At 38.9% G+C, this 11475-nt stretch overlaps 1 protein-coding gene across 1 annotated transcript in view; it reads left to right on the forward strand.

Annotated features, from left to right (window-relative positions):
* Iqcm (IQ motif containing M) overlaps positions 1-11475 on the forward strand; it is a 405406-nt gene that overhangs the window by 176329 nt on the left and 217602 nt on the right. The window lies entirely within an intron of this gene.

The following is an 11475-nucleotide window of genomic DNA, read 5'->3' on the forward strand; positions in this document are numbered from 1 at the left end:
AACTAATGGGTCAGGCAGTGATTAAAAGAATACAGTTTCCGTGTAATTATTTCGGGGCATAAGCTAAGCTAGCCGTATGGGCAGCCGGGTGCCGGGGATGCAACTCCGCCGCTCCTATTTCAACAGTCTAGGCCCCATCTAGGGATCCTAGGTAGGACAACACCCCCTGTCTGCTAACACTCCTTAAAGCAAATCCAGGCTACACTCTTTTCCCTGGGCTCCACACTTGGGCCCAGAGCCAGGTAGCCTTAGAGGAGGCCAGGTTGGTCCTAGTAACCCCATGTAAGACACCACCAAACACAGCCTACAAAAACCCCTTTAACCATGAGCAACAATCCCAGACTGCAAGAGCATGCACACACACACACACACACACACACACACCACACACACACACACACACACACACACACACACACACACACACACCCTGGCTCCATTACCTGGTCTACAACTTTGAAAGGAAACTTTCATATTACCAGAGGCCAGGCAAGATCTAGGGACCCCAGGTCCCAAAAACCCCAGGAAGAACACCCTACTGGACAAGAAGACATGCTAGTCACCAGAAATCTTGGACATTTAGAACAAAAGACCAGAGAGGAAAGAGAAACCGAGGAACAAAATATGCATTCAAGAAAGACAAACGCAGAGATCAACAACCAGATCTATAATTATTCCAAATCTAGATGTGTAAATGCGAATGTCAAAACATAATAACAGAAAGGGTAATATGGCATCACCAGAGCCCAGCTATCCCACAGTTTAGATCTTCATAATCACTTTATGAAGATGATAGAGGTCCTGAAAGAGGATATGAAAAAAATCCCTTAAAGAAATTGAGGAAAAGACAAGCAAATAATTGGAAGGAATCAATAAATTCTTAAAAGAAAGCTGAGGAAAAGCAAAAGAAGGAAACTGCTCAAGACCTGAAAATAAAAATAAAAGCAACAAACATAGGGAATCCTAGACATGGAAAATAGGAGTAAACCAACTGGAACTACAGATGTAAGCATCATCAACAGAACACAAGAGATAGATGAAAGAATTTTAGATGTTGAAGACACAACAGAGGAAATAGTTTCTTTAGTCAAAGGAAATGTTAAATCTAAAAAATTTCTAGTAAAATGTTCTAGGAAATTTGGGACACTATGTGAAGACCAAACATAAAAATATTAGGAATAGGGTAAGAAAACCAGTTCAAAAACTCAGAGAGTATATTTAACAAAATCATAGAAGAAAAATTGCTCATCCTAAATAAGGACGTTCCTATAAAGGTACAAGAAGGCAATATAATCTTACACCAGCAAAACCCAAAGGAGGGAAATACACACACACACGCACACACACACACACACACACACACACACACACACACACAAATAACAGGTATTAATTTGCCAATAAAAAGACATATGCTACCAATTTGCATAAGAAACAGAATCTATTATTCTGTTGCATACAAAAAACATCATAATATCAAAGATAGATATTACTTCAGTGTAAGGGGTTAGAAAATGAGTTTCTAATTAAATGTATCTAAGAAGCAAGCTGGTACAGCTATTCTAATATCTAACAAAATAGTCTTCCAAGCAAAATTAAAATTAATTAAAAGAGACATAGAAGTACATTTCACATTTGTCGAAGAGAAAATCTACCAAGTCTCAGTTCTGAACTTTAATGCCTCAAATACAAAGGTATCCACATATAAAAGAAACATTACTAAAGCCTAAATTGCACATAGAATCCCACACAATAATGGTGGAAGACTTCAACACCCCACTCTCACCAATGGATAGGTCATCTGGACTAAACTAAACAGAGAAATAATGGAACTAACATGTTATGATTCAAATGTGATGTGGGATGTCCTTCTGTATATATGTTACTTTTACTGGCTAATTGAATAAAACTGTTTTGGCCAATAAAAGCAACACATATAAGAATTAGTTATTTTCAAAAGTAAAGTTGTTAGACTGACTTGAGTAGACCAAGCAAGAAAGGAAGTTGGAACTGATATCAGAGAGGAGTGAACTTCAGCATGAGTATTTGGACTGCACTGTACACATGACAGAATGAACTGGAGAACTTAATGAATTTTGGTGGAGACTGCTCATTTGTTTCTGTCTGCCCAGACCCAAATAATCACACAGAAACTATAATAATTACAGCACTGCTTGGTACATAGCTTAGGCTTCTTATTGGCTAGCTCTTATATCTTAAAATAACCAATTTCTATTATTTTGTGTATTGTCACAAGGTTGTAGCTTACTGGATAATGTTCTGGTTACTATCTCCTTTGTCAGCTACATAGCGTCTCCTTGACTCTGCTTACCCCCCCCCCATCTTTGTTCTCATTTCCTGCCTTGTGTTACTCTACTAAGTCATTGGCTGAAACCGCTTCTTTATTATTATTTTTTCTTTCTTTCTTTCTTTCTTTCTTTCTTTCTTTCTTTCTTTCTTTCTTTCTTTCTTTCTTCCTTTTTTCAAGACAGAGTTTCTCTGTAGCTTTGGAGCCTGTCCTGGAACTAGCTCTTGTAGACCAGGCTGGCCTTGAACTCACAGAGATCCGCCTATCTCTGCCTTCTGAGTGCTGGGATTAAAGGCATGCACTATCAGGCTGAAACAGCTTCTTTATTAACCAATGGTAATCACAAACGGGCCTAACAGATAGCTACACAATATTTCATCCAAACACAAAAGAATAAACCTTCTTCTCAACACTCCATAGAACTTTCTCCAAAACTGATCATATACTCTTGAACAGAAAGCAAGCATAAAAAGATACAAAAACCCTGAAACAACCCCTTCTATCTTATTAAATTACAGTGAATTAAAGCTGGGTTTCAACAGCAACAGAAACAACAGAAAGTCTATAAACTCATAAAAACTGAACAACTCTCTATTGAGTTACCACTGAGTCAAGAAGAAATAAAGAAATTTTAGATTTCCTAGATTTCAATGAAAATGAATGCACAACATACCTAAAATTATGGGACACAATGAAAACAGTGCTAATAAGAAAGTTCATGGCACTAAGTACATTTATGAAGAATTTGGAGAGATTTCATACTGGCTACCTAACAACATATCTGAAAGCTCTAGAACAAAAGGAAACAGACACATCTAAGAGGAGTGTATGGCAGGAAACAATCAAAGTGAGGACTGAGATCCAAAAGAAAGAAAGAAAGAGAAAGAAAGAAAGAAAGAAAGAAAGAAAGAAAGAAAGAAAGAAAGAAAGCAAACAGTCCATAGAATCAATGAAACAAAGAGTTGTTTCTTTGAGAAAATTAACAAAATAGATAAACTATTCAAACTAACTGAAAGGCAAAGTGAGAGAGAGAATATTCAAATCAATAAAATCAGAAACTAAAGGGGAGGGTCATAACAATGAACTCTGAGGAAATCCAGAGAATCATTAGGTTATATTTCATAAACCTGTACTCCACAAAATTGGAAAATCTAAAAGAAATGAACAACTTTCTTGATAGATACCTCTTACCAAAGTTAAATCAACATGAGATAAACAGTTTAAGTTGACCTATACCTACTAACAGAATAGAAGCAGTAATTAAAAGTCTCCCAACCAAAAAAGCCCAGTGTCAGATGATTTTAACGCAGGATTCTATCAGACTTTCAGAAAAGTGCCAATCCTATTACTCTCCAAAGCATTCCACAAACTAGAAACAGTAGGAACATTGTCAAATTCTTTCTATGAGGCTATACTCACTCTCATACTCAAACTACACAAAGACTCAACAAAGAAAGAGAATTGCAAACCAGTTTCATCCATGTATATTGATGCAAAAATACTCAATAGAATACTGGCAAGCAGAATTCAAGAACACATTAAAAAGATGATTCACCATGACCAAATAGGTTTCCTCCAGAGATGCAGGGATGGTTTAACATATGAAAATATGTCAGTGTAATTCACCATATAAATAAACAGAAAGAAAAAAAACATGATTATATCATTAGATACTGAAAAAGTCTTTGACAAAATGTAACACATTTTATAAGAAGAGTCTTGGAGAGATCGGGGACAAAAGGGACATACCTAAATATATTTAAAACAATTGCTAACATCAAACTAAATGGGGAGAAACTCAAAACAAATCTACTAAAATCAAGAACAAGGCAAGGTTGTCCCCTCTCTCCATACCTACTCAATACAGTACTTGAGGTACTAGCAAGACAATAAGACAAAGGAAACCAAGGAGATACAAATTCAGAATGAAGAAGTCAAAGTATCATTATTCAGAGATGATATGATAGTATATAAGAGTGATTCCAAAAACTCTACTGGGAAACTCCTACATATGATAAACCCCTTTAGTCTAGTGGCTGATTACAAGATTAACTAAAAAAAAAAGTCACCCCCCCAAAAAAAAGTTAGTAGCCTTTTATATGTAAAAGATAAGCAGCCTGAGAAAGAAATTAGAGAATGAGCACTTTACAAAGTCTCAAATAATGTATCTTGATGTAATTGTAAACAATTGAAAGACTTGTATGTCAAAAACTTTAAAACTTTGAAGAAAGAAATTGAAGAAAATATGAGAAGATGGAAAATCTCTCATGCACATGTATCAGTAGGATTAACGTAGTAAAAATGGCCATTTTACCAAAAGCAGTGTACAGACTCCGTGCAAAAACTGTCCTGTACACTAAAGGAGCTTCCAGAGGTATCACCATCCCTGATTTCAAGTTCTACTACAGTGCTAAAGTAATAAAAATAACATGGTATTGACATAAAAACAGACAGGTGAACCCATAGAATCGAGCTGAAGCCCAAGACACAATCCACATAACAATAAAAACCTGATTTCCAACAAAGAAGCCAAAGTTATACAACATAGAATAGAAAGCATTCAACAAATAGTGCCAGTCTAGCTGGATCTTGGCTAACAGAAGAATGCAAATAGATCCGTATCTATCTCTCTGCCCAAAAACTCAAGTCCCATTGAATAGAATATTTCAACCTAAATCCAGATACAAGGTGGGAAATAATTTCAAATGCACTGGTACAGAAGACAGCTTCATGACCAGAATATTAATAGCACAGGTATTATGAAAGACAATCAACAAATGGGAACTCATGAACTTGAAAAGTTTCTGTAAGGCAAAGGTTACTGTCAATAGGAGAAAATAGCAGCCTTCAGAATGGGAAAAGATCTTCACCAACCCCCACATCCAACGGAGGGATGATTTCCAAAATATATAAAAGAAAATGCCAGTAATTAGATATCGTCAAACCAAATCATCCAATTAAAAAATGGGATACAGATCTAAACAGAAAATTTTCAACAGAACAATCTCAAATGGCTGAGAAACACGTAAGGAGATGTTCAACATCCATATGCATCATGAAAATGCAAATCAAAACTACTCTGAGATTCTATCTTATGCCTGTCATAATGGCTAAGATCAAAAATACAAGTGACAATTCATGCTGGAGAGTATACGGAGCAAGGGGAACACTCCCCCATTACTTATGGGAGTGCAAAGTTGTACAGCCACCATGTAAGTTAGCACATTGATTTCTCAGAATGCTGGGACTCTACTGTTCTTGGGCATATACCCCAAGGATCTTCAATCATACTACAAAGACACTTGCTCAGCTGTGTTTATAGCAGCTTTATTTTGATAGCCAGAACCTGGAAACAACCTAGATGTCTGCCAACTAAGGAATGGATAATGAAAATATGGTACATTTACACAATGGAATGCTACTTACCTGTTAAAAACAAGGACACCAGGACATTTGAAGACAAATGGATGGAACTAGAAAAAAAAATCATTCTGAGTAAGTTATCTCAGACCCAGAAAGACAAGTATGCTATGTTATCAGTCATAACTAAATATTAGCTGTAAAGTAAAGTATAACTATATTGCAATCCACAGACCCAGGGAGACTAGGTAACAAGCAGATCTCCTTGGGAGGGGGAAATAGAAGAGATTTCGTGGTTGAACTGAGGGCTGGTAGAGATGGGAACAGGAGTGATCATGTTTTGGGGGTATGGAGAGAGCAAGTACTGAATGCTCAGTGGAGGTGGGCATTTGGAGTTAGGCAAAAGTCTGGTGCAACAGAATCTCCCAGTAATCTACAAGGATGACTTTAGATAAGATTCCTAGGAATAGTGGATAAGTAGCCTGAGCTGCTCATCCCCTGTGACCAGATTGGTGCCCAGCCCAATTGTCATCAGAGAGGTATCTTTCAGCAGCTGATAGAAATAGATGCAAACCCACAGCCAAGCATTAAGTTGAGTTTGGGGAATCCCACTGAAGAGGAGGAGAAAGAATTGTAGGAGTCAGAGGGGAGAAGGACACCACAAGAAAACTCATAGAATCAATTAACCTGGAATCATAGAGGCTCACAGAGACTGAATCAACAACCAGGGGGCCCGAATGAGACTGAGCTAGGCACTCTGCACATATGCTATAGTTGTGTAGCTTCGTTCTCTTATTGGTCTTCTAACCGTGGGAACAAGGGTTCTCTTTTATTCTTTTACTGGCTTGTGGGACCCTGTTCCTCATTTGGGTTGCCTTACCCAACCTTAATACTTGGGGAGGTGCTTAGTTTTAGTGCAACTTGATATGCCATGTTTTGTTAATATCTGTAGGAGACCTGTCCATTGGATTGGGGGTGAGAATGAGTGGGGGCTGAGGAGGGAAGACTGGGAAGAGAGGAGGAAGAGGAATCTGCAGCCAGGATGAAAAATCAATGAATGAATAAATAATTAAATATGTTTGTTTTAAAAAAAGCAACACCTCATAATAGTGCCATTCTTTAAGAGCAAATACGTTCAAACTGCCACAAACACTGAGTTTGATGTGCCTGTGAAAGATGTTTTAGATAGCTAGAAGTTCATTGGGAATGTGGATTTACAACTCAAAAAGGAGAATGGGCCACAGAAAAGATGAAATATTTACCCTTTGATCTTAAATTTCTTTCAAATGACCCTGTGACAAAGGTTATTTATTTTGTTAATTATTCTGTCCTGCCTCTTCTCCAACTGTGAGGAGCTCCTTTTCCTCAGTGAAGTCTCTGCTCCTTATTATGCAGCTGCCCTGTTGTACCCAACTGAAACATTCTCACGCTGGAGCTGTCCCCATGCCACTAAAGTAGTTAACTTTTTCAAAACAGTCATCCTTAAAATCATATACACATAAAAAACAAAACTACTCTGCTGGTTCTATTTATATATATCTGTCATACATGTGTGTGTGTGTGTGTGTGTGTGTGTGTGTGTATAAAATGTGTGTGTAAAAAAACAAAAACAAAGAAAAAGATACCAGCAATTTGAGAGGAAGTGAGGGAACATGGGATGGGTTCGAAGGAAGGGACATGATTATGGGGGAAAGTGATATAGCTACACATTAATTGAATATATTTAAAATAAACTTTTAGTTAAAAATGAACTCCACAAATTTATCAATACTAAAACAACAGAAGCCCTTGCCATAATCATTCCTTACAACATTACAGTCTTTTGACTTAACCTAACTTCCTTCTTGATTTTCTATGAACAATCATGTTCTTATTTTCTTTTATCTCTGGTTACTGCTTTAATGTTCATGGGCTAGACCTTCTATTTCCCTTCGACTGTGATTTATCTCAGTATTTCTTTTATAGAATTCTCTCATTACTGTACATAGTTTCTGGAACAAAGACATCTATTTCCATGACTCTAGTTGCCATAAAAAAAGAATGTTTCTAAAATGTATGGGCACGAGCAGGATATTCAGAAGGCACACTTGCCTAAGAGACTGATTCAGAATATTAGCAAAAACAATTCTGCTGAACCCAATGTGCCATTTTATGTTTCTACTTAGTCAAAGAAACAGGCATTAGCCTCCAAATAAATTGTAGGAATGTTCTGAACTGTGCAGACACTTTTTTTTTTCTTCTGAGACAGGGTTTCTCTGTGTAACAGTACTTGCCGTACTGGAACTAGCTCTGTAGATCATGCTGGCCTTGAACTCACAGAGATCCACCTGCCTCTACCTCCTGACTGCTGGGATTAAATGTGTCTGTTCCCACCACCTGGCTTCTTGATGAAAATTTAATGGATATCTAAGATTTCTATTATAAAGGAATTACATTCTATTAGAAAGACGATAACCTGTTAAAGAGGTATGAGTTAGATACCAAATTGAGGAAAGAGACAGTGCCTTCTTCACTTCTGCTTGACTAAGATAGTCAGTAACATTTTACTGGCTAGGAAATGGATATCTAAATCACAATTGGTGTTTCCTGTATTTATTACTTACATATTTAAGTGTCTGCTTATGAATATGAGCTTAAGGCAACTATTTAGAGTATCTTTTTATTTCATTTTATTATTTTGAATTTTATTTCATGGACTTACTCATTTAAGTATGTTTTCCTTCTTACTTTAAGAGGCTTTGTAATAAAAACCCTCTTGGTTATTACCACATGTCAGTGTTTAGATGGGATTCTTTTATTTTATTATTCATTTTTATTGAGCTCTACATTTTTCTTTGCTCCCCTCCCTGTCTCACCCCTCCCCTTCAGCCCTCTCCCTGATGTGGGAATGTCATATATCAATCTGTTGATTTCATTGGTTAAGAAATAAAGAAACTGCTTGGCCCTAATAGGTTAAAACATAGGTGGGAGGAGTAAACAGAACAGAATGCTGGGAGGAAGAGGAAGTGAGCTGAGAGACGCCATGCCATGCTCTCCCGGGCAGATGCACATGAAGAAGCAAGCCGCCAGGTCAGACATGCTGAATCTTTCCTGGTAAGACTGGAGCTACACAGTTTATTAGAGATGGGTTGATCAGGATATCAGAATTAGCCTGTAAGGGCTAGAGCTAATGGGCCAAGCAGAATGGGCCAAGAAGTGTTTAAAAGAATACAATTTGTGTGTTGTTATTTTGGGGCATAAGCTAGCCAGGAGGCCGGGGTGCTGGGGACACAGCCCTGCCACTCCTATTACTACATCTCCCAAGGTCTTGATGCTCCCAATTTACTCAGGAGATCTTGTCTTTTTCTACTTCCCTTGTAGATTATATCTATGTATGTCTCTCTTAGGGTGGTCCTCATTGTTGTCTGGGGTCTCTGGGATTGTGATTTGTGGGCTGCTTTTCTTTGCTTTATGTTTAAAAACCACTTGTGGGTGAGTACATGTGATAATTGTCTTTCTGTGTCTGGGTTACCTCACTCAAAATAATGTTTTCTAGCTCCATCCATTTTCCTGCAAAATTCAAGATGTCATTACTTTTTCCAATATGTAAATGTACCACATTTTCCTTATCCATTCTTCAGTCTCTGGTCATTTAGGTTGTTTCCAGGTTCTGACTATGACGAACAATGCTGCAATGAACATAATTGAGCACATGTCCTTATGGCACGATTGAGCATTTTTGGATATATACCGAAAAGTGGTATTACTGGGTCTTGAGGAAGGTCGTTTTCTAATTTTCTGAGAAATCACCACACTTGCGGCGGGCTTCTTGACCGGCGAGGAAGAAGCACCCACCACACACGAGGATTCTTCTCAGATCACGCTTTACTGGAGTGCATTTGGTTGAGGGAGAGCATAAAGCGAAGGGGGGCAGGAAACGAGAGAGCAAGAGAGAGAGACGAGAAAGAGAGGGGGGGCACAATGGCGGCTGCTTATATTGGGAATTGGCACATGGGTCGCCCTATGATTGGCTGCCACCATCAGCTGACACCAGACTGCATCGAGATAGGCCCAGGGACCCCCATTCACCGTGCATGTGGGAAGTGGGGGACAGGCAGCTCTCAAAGGCATAGCCAAATATATATGGAGTATAACCGGCAAGACAGGATGTGGTGACATCTTGCAATGGCGATCCTGTCCAGCTCCCTGCAGTTCCCCCTTATTGTTTGTGAGCAATGAGTGCAGGACTAACGTCATCCAATCTGACCCCCACCTCATGATGTGTTGGTCGATCGAGGATGGAAGATATTCTCCATGGACACACCTTCCCCTGTGCAATGGGTACTCGAGGAACCCCGGGGGTGCAAAGGCTGTGTCGCAGGAATCTACATCCGCACACCTACCCAAGTGCAATGGATCAACAGATCCCATGGGGTGCATAGGCTGTGCATGATGGAAGCCCTAAGCGTCTCTTAGTGCTGACAACCATATCTGGGGGGAGGAGCCACACTCCAGGGTAGCTAATGCCAGAGAGATTATAACCTTGTCCCAATATAGCCTTATCCCTATAGGTCTGGGCTCGAAGGCGGCATACCAACCACAGGCACAACACACAGCCACCCAGGCAGCTTGCCAAAAACATGCTCATGTAACTGAAAGCACAGGGACCCCTCCTCTGCAATGTTGTATGCTTTTCCTAAAGGGGTCACTTTAGACTTATACATTAAAAATGGTAAATCAAGGTTTCTATTGGTGGTAAAAATCTGGGGAAAACTGTGGCATCATGCCGAATAGGCATTGCCTTTGGGAAGGCTGACAGGATACCCCAACTGTGTTCCACCTTCCCCTGGATACACTTCATCAGGGATGTCAGCAGGATCTTCTTTCAGAGACTCAGCCTCATCCTTAGGAACTTCCTTGATCATGCGTGTCAGCCGGCTCGGAACCCAAAGCGGAGCCTCTTGGCCCTGTGGAAAAACACATACAGCTCCCCTGGATCTTGCCACCACAAGATCCGGTCCATATCATTTGTTATCCAATATATCTTTTTATATCACGTATTTTTTTCCCATAGGGCCTGCTGCGTGCTTTTCAGCTGCTGTACTACCCGACTCATTCAGGTTTAAAAAATTAAGTGTGAAGAGAGCAAGGGAGATTCTCTCCCTGGGGGAAGCGGATTCAGCTATTCCCCCTTTTTGTTTTTGTAGAATCTGTTTGATACTTATGTTGGCTCTCTCCATAATACCTTGTCCTTGTGGATTGTATGGAAGACCCGTAATGTGGGTCACCTGGAGCTGTGTACAAAAGGCACAAAATCCATGGGAGGTATATGCCGGGCCATTGTCTGTCTTAAGGCGCAGGGGTTTTCCCCAGGCAGCCCAAGCCTCAAGGCAATGTGTTTTTACATGAGTTACCTTTACCTTTTCTCCCATTAGGGGCGTGGCATGAATAATGTTGGAAAAAGTATCCATTGATACATGTAAATATTTTAATTTGCCAAATTTAGGCACATGGGTAACATCCATTTGCCACAACGCGTTAAGTTGTAGCCCTCTAGGATTGACCCCTATATTAGGGGGGTGCAAAAAGGTAAACATAATTGTCTAGGAATCAATCTTAAAATTATCAATGAATCTATTATTTAGTATAAGAAACATTGATCATAGTCAATATTTTGTTAAACTATTTTTTACCCATTTTAAAAATATATGAAGAACTCAGGAAATTAGTTATTAAAAATTAATCCAATAAAAATATTTGTTACAGACCTAAATTGAAAACTCTCAATAGATGAACTTAAAAATGACTGAGACATTTAAAAAAATGTT

This window comes from Microtus ochrogaster, unplaced genomic scaffold, assembly GCF_000317375.1.
Source record: "Microtus ochrogaster isolate Prairie Vole_2 unplaced genomic scaffold, MicOch1.0 UNK53, whole genome shotgun sequence".
NCBI classification, from domain to species: Eukaryota; Metazoa; Chordata; class Mammalia; order Rodentia; family Cricetidae; genus Microtus; species Microtus ochrogaster.